Here is an 11,125-nt window from a genome sequence, read left to right on the forward strand (position 1 = left end):
ATAATCTTGAGGAGGATTTCAGAATTCCTCTAGCTATAGAACTGCAGGTTGGAGGCAAAATAGGTCAAGGAGTAGAAGCAGAAAATATCCGAGGAGCAGGAAAGCCATTAGACTACAAAAGTTAGCTTTCAGGAGTTACATTTATCAAGGTCCAATAAACTGAAAATGATCGAAATAAATATATATTTAATCTGCTTGGATTCAAAGCTCCTAACTTACCTCACTTCCCACAGCATATACCAGGAAAGGATTACCAACCACGGTAAAGTAGGATTTATCCTTTGCATGTTTTAATGCTACAATAGATACTAAGATATAAATATACAGCAGGTTAAATTTAATTTAAAAATTAAGTATTATAGTAAAAATTCAATACAATATTAACTTCAAATCTTAAATACAAATAGACTGACAGCTGACAGTTACATATTTTACACTGATTATATATATTTTTTAAAGACTTATTTTTATTATTTTTTATTGGAAAGGCAGATATACAGAGAGGAGAGACAGAGAGGAAGATCTTCCGTCCGATGATTCACTCCCCAAGTGAGCGCAATGGCCGATACTATGCCGATCCGAAGCCAGGAGCCTCTTCCAGGTCTCCCACGCAGGTGCAGGGTCCCAAAGGTTTGGGCCGTCCTTGACTGCCTTCCCAGGCCACAGGCAGGGAGCTGGAAGGGAAGCGGGGCTGCCGGGATAGAACCAGTGCCCATATGGGATCCCGGGCGTGCAAGGCGAGGACCTTAACCACTGCGCCACCATGCCAGGCCCCTGATTATATTTTTAAATGAGCATATATTATTATAATTATCCAAAGAGCTGGAAACAGTGGGGGTGAGAGGAATGATTCCGGCACTCGCATTTCATACCAACAGTGCCCAGACTTGAGTTCTAGTTCCACTCTGAATTCCAAATTCCTTGAAAATGTGCACCCTAGGAGACAGCAGGTGACAGCTCAAGTAGTTGGGGCCATGCACCCCACCTCAGGGACCCAGTCTGAGCGCTCAGCTTCTGGTTCAGAAGAGGCCCCACCCTCCTGTTCTGAGCATTTGGGAGGTGAACCCCAGGATGACAGCTGTTCCTTTCTCTCTACATCTTAAATGAAATGTTAAGAAAAAATTGAAAAAAAGAGTTGAAAATACATTTTAAATTGCAGTCAACATTATACCTATTATAATGAATAAAATAAAGACATGAAGGACATTCTGTCAAAATAGATTTTAAAACCCCATGACACATATCAGCTAACATTCTTTTGAAGGTTCTTAGAAACCAAAAAACAAAGACTGAAAAGGAAAAAGGTGAGTATTCTTAAAGAATATACATTTTAAGTCTAGAAAATGTGAAAGTATCATCAATAACCACTTAGAAAATACAATGGGAAAATGATGTCACTTAGTAGTGACAAAAACATAATTTTCCCCTTATGAAGAACTATTAAGCTTTATAAAATGTAAGAGAAATTTTATGTAAAGTAGCAAACAGTCTTTCCAGATAGGAAAACTATATATTATAATCATACTATGTTTTCTAAATATACAGGCTACTGTGAGAGTGTAGCCTAGTGGTTAAGACAGCAGACTCCCCTGTCCACGTGTGGGTTCTATTCCCAGCTGTGGCTTTGTATCCTAGCTTCCTCCCAATGCAGACCGGGGACAGCGGAGGTCCAGACACCTTACGGGAGACTTACTACTGTCCAGCTTTTGCCCCTCCCCAAGCCCTAGGCCTTAGGCTGGCAGGTGGGGATGAGCCAGTGGCCTGGGGGAGTATGCTTTCTCTCTATATATCTCTCCCTTCCCTCCTCTTTTCCTCTCAAAATAATACATTAAAATTTTAAAACTCAATGATTAGGTTTATGTAATCACAACTAAAAAAAAACCTACTGGGGTTCTTCCTGGAACTTGACTAAATGATTCTAAAAAACTGATCTGAAAGAATAAATGGAAAAAAAATGTTTAATATCTGGGGAAAAAAAAAAAAGGCAAGGTAACGAGAGGCCAAAAGGACAGATAGCATATTATGTCATTTAATCCTCACATGATTATCCAAGTGACGGAACAATTTAACACCCATAACTGGGAATCTTCATTTCAATCACCAGAACAAGAAAAATGACCTAAGTCTCTCTTCTCAGTTCTCCTCATCAAACAATCCCTAGACCACCCCAGACACACAGAAGGTAACTTCACAAAAAACCTTCAGACATCTTGGGGCACAGAGCTTGCTTCTCCACCAATCGAGAAAGGCCAGCACATTCTATAACACCAGAAAATGTTTACTTTCTATTATTAAAAATTCTTCCTAAAATACAGAGCTTATCCTAAGCAGTTATTTATAAACCACTACCATTGGATATTATGAGCATAAATTTTAAAAATTATTTAAAAACTGTACATGACAGCTAGTTTGGAAGAAATAAGTCAAAATCTTAAATCTTTTAAAAGTCCATTTATAGGGCCTGGCGCTGTGGCCTAGCACCTAAAGTCCTCACCTTGAAGGCTCCAGGATCTCATATGGGTGCCGGTTATAATCCCAGCAGCTCCATTTCCCATCTAGCTCCCTGCTTGTGGCCTGGGAAAGCAGTAGAAGATAGCCCAAAACTTTGGGGCCATGTACCCACTTGGGAGACCCAGAAGAAGCTCCTAGCTCCCTGACTGTGGATCGGCTCAGCTCTGGCTCAGCCTGTTGTAGCCACTTGGACAGTGAACCAGCAGATCTTTCTGTCTTTCCTTTTTTCTGTAAACTTGACTTTCCAATACAAATAAATAAATCTTTAAAAAAAAGTTTGCTTTCTTTTGTGTTTTATGTTAGCAAACAATTCTGTCCTCTGTTATGACTGTCATGAAATTGAATATTTAATACCTTAAAATGACACCAAATCTTAAGGGCACACTATTACTTAGCTATATTTATTTGAAGTTAAAGTAATATTTGTATTGGATCATTTCTACACATTTACACTTAGCTAAGTGTGTGTGCACACTACACACACACACACACACACATCTTCCCACCCAAAGTAGAAAACAGCAAGCTATTTCTCTTTCACGCCAAGTTAGCTGCCACAAAGTCTTCATTAAAATACCACTTCCTAAATGTTATTCTATAGACATAACACAAACTAGTATTTAGAGGTTTGGATAGACTTCTAATAATCAAAAAGATTGGGAATGCACAGATCAATATGGCATGATTTCTGTGACAAAACAACTAGAATTGGCTGACTACTATGACGAGGAGAGCAAATGAGAAAGGAGTAAAATGAATTAGATAGTGAACCCAAAGTGCCTAGCTTGTCCAACTAGAAACCCATGATGTCAGTCAATATAAAAAAAGAAACAAATTGTAGACAGTATAATAAGCTAAGGATGCGTTCAGTTTTAGAAATGTCGCATCTGAGATCCCTATGCTCTCTACCCAATTAACTTCAGCTAGTGGACAACTACCAATCAATCAGTCAGAAGAAAAGTTGGGACTGAAAAGGAGAGGCAAGTCATCCACTTAAAAAGCACTTCAGGCCCCAGGGGAGATGAAGAGTTATGAGAGAATGTACAATGCACTGGTCTTTGAGAGAGAGAAGAAAACGACACTTAAGAATATACAGAAAGACAGAAGGGTGTGCCAAAAGGAGGAGTGCATAAGAAGGATGGATTTTGCAACAAGGAGGTTACCGCTGACTTTGCTGGGGTAATTTCAGCAGACTGGTTAGGGTAGATTCCATGACTAGAACACAGTTTTAAAGGGAAGCAGGAAAATATAAAAGAGGTCATCAGATTATATATTTAAGGGAGCAAATTGTCAAGGGAAGCAAACAGAGCTGATCATGAAGAAAGTTTTATCAACATTTAAGCGTGAGGATCACTCTTTGCTGTGTCTCCCTGAGGAGGGGATGGGACCTCAGGCATAAGAAGAGCGTCTAGTTCCAGCCAGGCAGAGGAGCACTGCTCCTGAACGCAGCCTGGGCAGCGCCTTTGACAGCATGCGGCTGAGGGAGTTCTAAGGGGTGTGGAGGAGGGAAGACTGCACCTGAAACGAGGGGCGGGGGGCAGTGCCTGGGAGACCTGACAAGGAAGAAACTCAGCAGAGCAGACCCCAACCATGATGTCACTCAGATGCATTCAAATATTTCTGTTCTCAGCAGTGCTCATCAACCTTTGAATCAACACTCCAGAGTCCATCCACAGTTGGGATCCTGCCAGGTGGATTTATATACATGAGGTGAGAAAGCTGAAACTGCTGGAAAACGATTGGTGCCGGTGGTAGAGCACAAGAGAGACTGAAGAGGCAGTGAAAAACAAACCAACTGTCTCCTCTAAACAGGCATTTCTTTCCACTTTCCACCCTACTAAAGGAAGCTGAAACTATCAGGAGACTCACTAAGGTGTATATGACAGCTTCACTGGGCTACCTCATCTGACACAGACACAAACTAAAAACATGCTATGGCAATTCAAGCTAAAAGCTAAATAAGAAATCTTAACCTTTTTGTTTTTATTTATACATATTCATTATATAAATAGTTCTCGGGCCCAGTGTGGTAGCCTAAAGGCTAAAGTCCTCACCTTGCATGCACCGGGATCCCATACGGACAATGGTTTGTGTCTCGGCTGCTCTGCTTCTCATCGGCCTGAGGAAGTAGTCAAGCACGGCCCAAAGCCTTGGACCCTGCACCCGTGTGGCAGACCCGGAAGAGGATCCAGACCCCTGGCTTTAGATCAGCTCAGCACCATCCGTGTGGCCACTTGAGGAGTGAATCAGTGGACAAAAGATCTTCTTCTCTGTCTCTCCTCCTCTCTGTATACCCAACTTTCCAACAAAAGCAAATAAATCTTAAAAAAAAAGATTAGTTCTCATCCACTAGTTCACTCCCCAAATGCCCTTAACAGCCAGAACCAGGTCAAATTAAAACTGTTAGTTAAACCCCAAGAACTCCATCTACATCTCCCAATAGAAAGGCTAGGGTCCAACTCAAGCCTCCACCTACTGCACATTCACAGAAAGCTGTAATGAGGAACAGAGCTGGGACTGGAACCCAGGCACTCTGATATGGAACACAGGTGACTCAAGAGGCATTTAACCACTAAACCAAATTTCTGCTCCACTAATGACCTTTATGAAGAGATTCTTATTACATGGACGCATTACAGGAGCCATTGTGCTACAGTGAGTTAAACTGTTACCTGCAATGCCAGCATCCTGTAAGTACTGTCCAGGCCCCAGCTGTTCCACTTTTGATACAGAACCCTGTTAATGCTAGTTATTTCTCAAATAGAAGTCACTCACAAACATCTCTCAAAATACCTTCAACAACTATAAATCAATATTATAGAAATTTTAATTTTTGAATAAACTAATACAGAAATATTTAGTCATAAATACAAATCATAAAATAACTAAAGCTTGTAGCTTATATACGTGTACAACTTTCCAGCTGCACTGAGGTGTCGGCTTTATTAATTATAAAAAGTATTTGGAGCCTAAATACAGTGTACAATTAAGGTCGCTTAATGGAAACTGTGAAGGAGAAAATGCTTAGGGGCCCAGAACAATATCTTCAGTGGCTAAAGTCTTCGCCTTGCACACCGGGATCCCATATGGGCACTGATCGTGTCTGGGCTGCCCCATCTCTCATCCAGCTCCCTGCTTATGGTCTGGGAAAGCAGCAGAGGACTTCCGAAAGCCTGGGACCCTGCACCCGTGTGGGAGACCCAGAAGAGGCTCCTAGTTCCTGGCTCCAGATAGGCTGAGCGCTGGCTGTTACAGCCACAAGTGAACTAGTGGGCAGATCTTTCTTTCTGTATCTCCTTTGTAAATCTTTTTTTAAAAAAATCATTTAGCCAGTTTTCTTTGAGGAATATCCTTCACTTCTTTTCTGTACTTAAGATGGTCACATACTTAAAGAATTCCCATAGCCTGTTCCATAGGAGTCTTCTTAAAAATTTAATACATTTCGGGCCCGGCGCGGTGGCGCAAGTGGTTAAGATCCTCGCCTTGCACGCCCGGGATCCCATATGGGCACCGGTTCTAATCCCGGCAGCCCCGCTTCCCATCCAGCTCCCTGCCTGTGGCCTGGAAAAGCAGTCGAGGACGGCCCAAACCTTTGGGACCCTGCACCCGCATGGGAGACCCGGAAGAGGCTCCTGGCTTCGGATCGGCATAGCATCGGCCATTGCGCTCACTTGGGGAGTGAATCATCGGATGGAAGATCTCTCCTCTCTGTATCTCTGCCTTTCCAATAAAAATAAAATAAATCTTCAAAAAAAATTTAATACATTTCTAAAACAAGATACTTCCAGGAGCCAGCACTGTGGTACAGGAGGTTAAGCTACCACTTGCTACATCAGCATCCTGTATCAGAGCACTGGCCAGAGTCCCAGTTGTGCTTCTAACTCAGCTCCCTGTAACGAGACTGGGAAGAAAGTGGAAGATCACCCAGGTACTTGGGCTCCTATCACCCATATGAGAGACTAAGCTGCAGTTCTTGGCTCCCGGCTTTGGCCTGGTCCAGACTCAGCTGTTGCAGTCACTTGGAGAATGAATAAGGAAATTAAACATCTTTATCTCTTTGCTGTTCTGCCTTTTAAATAAACAAAAATATACATCTTTTTATTTGTTTGTTTTTGGAAAATGATACTTCTAAATGGAGTACGCCTTTGGCTTTGAGCTTCAGACGCAGGCTCAAATGGCTATGTCAGACATGCAGTATGTAGGTTCAGGACATGGCTTTTACTTCAAACTTTTTGACCCATACTCAAGAGGTTAATGGTGATGACCCAAATAACTGGGCTCCTATCATCCAGGGAGGAGAGCAGCAAGACTGAGCTTCCAGTTTCCTGACTTTGGCCTTGGGCCAGTTTTAACAATTGAGACATTTGGGAAGTGAACTGGATAGGTTAGGGGAACATGTGTTTGCTCTCTCAATTTAATTTTTAAAAAGGATAATGCCCATAATTACATTCAGCAAATTAAAAAAAAATCTGTAACTCTTGAGCTATTGGTGGGAGGAGAGCAAATGAACCACAACAAAATACTCAATTTCAATTGCAAAAATTCGATTAAGACCTTACTGTGTACTAAGTATTACATATGTCTGTCTCATGACATGGTACTCTGTGCTGAACATTTTCACAGCATCAGAATAATACATCCTTGTTTTCTAGAAAAGCAATTATGAACCCTGAGGTCAGTTAATATCTCAATATATAAAATTCGGTTTGCTAAGATCTCCCCTCACTGTAAGTCAGACCTAAAACTACCTTAGCAGCAACTACACATTAACCTCCAAGCAAATGAGTAAGTTCTCCTGGCTATAACTGACCTCAAACCGCCCAATGTCACTTCACCTCATCCTCATGACAACAGCTTTTCCTATGCTGTGAGCACCTCTGGAAATTCTCTAACATCCTCCACCCTCCTAAGTATTCCCCTGTTTCCAGCAAACATCACAAGTCCCTCTAAGAACACCATTTGCAAGCAAAGTAGATGCTTTGCTTCCCACTCTCTTAGGCTCATGGGAAAAGGGTGCTATTTTCAAGGCATTATTTAATTAATGCTTAACCTTTCCTCTGTTAAAAAAAAATTAAGTGGATTTAGAAAAAGGCAATCGAAACAGTTATTTTAGGATAAATTCAAACGAGCTAAAGAGAGTCTATGAAGATGAAGAAACTGGCACCACATAAAGCATTCTAGTATTTAATAATTAGGAATGGCATAGCACTTCTCTGACAAAGATAATGACAGCAGAGCAATGCAGCACACCAAAAGGCAAGGCAAATAAGGTTGCTAACTCTGGGTCACTAAGTAGAGTCGTATTCTTTTTAAGATTTATTTCTTTTTATTGCAAAGTCAGATATACAGAGAGAGGAGAACAGAGAGAAAGATCTTCCATCCGCTGAGTCATTCCCCAAGTGACCACAATGGCCTGTGCTGTGTCTATCTGAAGCCAGAAGGCAGGAGCTTCTTCTGGGTCTCCCACCCAGGTGCAGGGTCCCAAGGCTTTGGGCCGTCCTTGACTGCTTTCCCAGATCACAAGCAGGGAGCTGGATGGGAAGTGGGGCTGCCGAGATAATAACCTGCACCCATATGGGATCCTAGCATATTCAAGGCAGGCCACACTGCCGGGCCCAGAACCACATTCTGAAAACTGTCTTCATTATCAAATCCTCTTCAAGGATAACACAAAGAATACCACATACAATCATATCAAGTTATCTGTTTAGAAACTAATTTTTGCAGCTCAGAAACAGTTCCTTTCCTGCTCCACACTTCAAAGCTGTTACCTCCTCCTAATTATTTAAAAAAAAAATGTACTGGGCCTGGCGGTGTGGCCTAGTGGTTAAAGTCCTCACCTTGACCACGCCAGGATCCCATATGGGTACCAGTTCTAATCCTGGCAGCTCCACTTCCCATCCAGCTCCCTGCTTGTGGCCTGGGAAAGCAGTCGAGGGCGGCCCAAAGCCTGAGGACCCTGTACCCGTGTGGGATACCTGGAAGAACTTTCTGGATCCTGGCTTCGGATCGGCATAGCATCGGCCACTGTGCTCACTTGGGGAGTGAATCATCAGATGGAAGATCTTCCTCTCTGTCTCCTCCTCTGTGTATATCTGACTTTCCAATTAATAAATAAATCTTTTTAAAAAAAGTACTAAATTCTTGACTTACACTATGACATATACAATATTATATTTTATGTTCTAAACTATGACTCGAATACCAACAAGAAAAAATACAATTTATCAATATTTTAAACTCAAGTTACCTTAACTTTTACAAAACTATATGTAATAAACGTTACATGTAAACTTTATCTTTTCTTTAAAATTTATTTATTTATTTAATATTGGAATGTCAGATCAACAGAGAAGGAGATACAGAAAGATCTAGCATCTGCTGGTTTATTCCCCAAGTGGAGACAACAGCCAGAGCTGATTGATCTGAAGACAGGAGCTTCTTCCAGGTCTCCTACGTCGGTGCAGGGTCCTAGGCTTCGAGCCAACTTCTACTGGTTTCCCAGGCCACAAACAGGGACGTGAATGAGAAGCAGAGCAGCTGAGACACAAACCAGTGTCCATATGGGATCCCGGTACATGCAAGGTGAGGACTTTAGCCACTAGACTACCGCACTAGGCCCTATATGTAAACCTTTAAACCCCACCCCCAATCTCAAAGGTCCTACCAAACAAGTAAAGTGATATCTTAAACATACATCGGAATATAACGAAAATGGTTTACATCACTTATAGGCTCGTTGTCAAAGTATATTATTCCGACTAATCAGCCATCTCAAACTGTTCAAGAACTTTGAGTATTCAAAGGGGAAAAAACCTGTTTGCTTCGAAGCTATTTCTCAATATTGGTTACCTCCAGTACAAATTTTCAGTATTCAGCACTGTGGCTCACAGCAGGAAGGGGATAAGGAAAGAAAGGAGCAGGTGCACCGGGAGGCTCTGGTAACCAGAGAACACCAGAGGCGGAGTCTGGGAAGCGGTTTAAGAGGCGGAGGTGGCAGGGGCGCCCAGAAAACCCGCTTCTTCCAACGTCAAAAACGCAATCCGTTACCGGTCTTTTCACACTGCACGGACCTCAAACCGGTCAGGAAAAATATTCACACACGGCGAGATGCTGCGGACTGGGCCACGGGATGAAGCGTTCGCTCACCCGGTTCCCCAGCGAGGCCTATAAAAAACTAATCCCTAAACACAAGTTTCTGCAAAGTAAGCAGCGCTTCCCGAATCCCACTTGGTACTTTGTTCTCCTAGGTCCCAAACTCCTCCTAACTAAGTCCACAGTAAGAGAGAGGGGAAGAGAGGCAACGAGAGGGGAGTGGGCGTCCCGCTATTGTGTACCATCTTGGAGTCAAAGTCAGGCACGTCTCCCTTGGCCCTCCTGCTCTTGGGGTCAGGAGACAGAAGCCCGGCTGATCACAGCTCCAACCCCGACGCTGCAAGTTGCCTCAAGCACCCTTCGTTCTTCTCCATCCGGATTCTGGACCCCAAAGGCCAGCCTTGTGGGGAGGGAAGGGGAGGCGCAGAGGGAGGCAAGCGCGGTGACAAGCACGATGGCCACCAAGGCCTCTTTCTTGAGAACTCTGAACCCCAAACACCCCCACGACAGCCCCCCACCCCGCCCCTCTCGGCTTCCTCCTCCCGCAGAGGACATTCCCGAAGTACTCGCGGCGCAGTACTCGCGGGGCAGCCACTTCCCCCAGAGCCCGAAAAAGAGAGGGGTGGGGCGGCAAGGAGGAGATTCCGCAGTGGGCAGAGCGTCCCTGGAGGCTCACCCTGAGATCCCGTGGGTCGGTGGGAGAGGGCTCCGTCTGTCCGCCTAGGGCACGTGAAGCAGGCAGCAAGAAAAACCCCAGGAGACTGCCGAGGAGAGGGGGGTCCCTCCCCGCCGGGCCCAACAGGGTCAAGTGTCCCGCAGCCGTTGCCTTCCCGCGCCAGTGGCGCGCTGCCCTCGGTTGCCTAGGGCCGGGGACGCGCAGGCATTTACCTGTAACGGAGCAGCTTCTCCTGCCAAGGACGGAGTGGCGGTCAGCCCCCACGACCTGCCACTGGCACCGGCTGTCCCTCAGAGGCCGCAGCGGGAAGGTCCCAAAAGTTCCCTGGCTGCCTTGGGCGCAATGGCCGCCTTCTCTACCTTAGCTACTGGGCGCCAACCGCCGCAGCCACCGCCATCTTAGGATCTCATTGTGGTGGGAGAAGAGGGGCGGGGAGAACTGCAGAGGGGGGCAACGCGCCGGGAGACATGCGCCGTCTCCTCAGCAACGGCCGCGTGGGGGCGAGAACTCGCCCGGGCCGGAGCCGCAGCGCGATCTCGGCCAACGCGCTAGACTGTAGGGATCATGTGACCCGCCCAAGTCTGGGATGTCACTTCTGGCTCTTTAGCCCGGAACGGATTACGCAAGCGACCGAACGGAGACTACATATCCCAGAATTCCAACTCGCGAAGCTAGAAATGACCCCTTGCCACATAGCCGAGGACTACAACTCCCAGAATGCCGTGCGCTTCTCCGGCGCCTTGTCCTCGCTGAGGAGGAAGAAGCGAGGCGACCCTCTCGGTTTACTGCAGGGTTGGTGGGTCCGCGTGGTGCTGGAAGAGGACCCGGTTCTCTATTCGCTGC

General features: G+C 44.8%; 1 protein-coding gene across 1 annotated transcript in view; it reads right to left on the reverse strand.

Annotated features, from left to right (window-relative positions):
* Nucleotides 1-10,834, reverse strand: part of PCM1 (pericentriolar material 1) — an 88,374-nt gene extending 77,540 nt beyond the window's left edge. The window contains exon 1 of the mRNA XM_040966340.1: nt 10,495-10,834. The gene's annotated coding sequence lies outside the window, so the exon portion shown is untranslated. The remainder of the gene's footprint in view (nt 1-10,494) is intronic.
* Between the last annotated feature and the right edge of the window lie 291 nt (nt 10,835-11,125).

This window comes from Ochotona curzoniae, unplaced genomic scaffold (assembly GCF_017591425.1).
Source record: "Ochotona curzoniae isolate NIBS_2020 unplaced genomic scaffold, NIBS_Ocur_1.0 scaffold_4505, whole genome shotgun sequence".
NCBI classification, from domain to species: Eukaryota; Metazoa; Chordata; class Mammalia; order Lagomorpha; family Ochotonidae; genus Ochotona; species Ochotona curzoniae.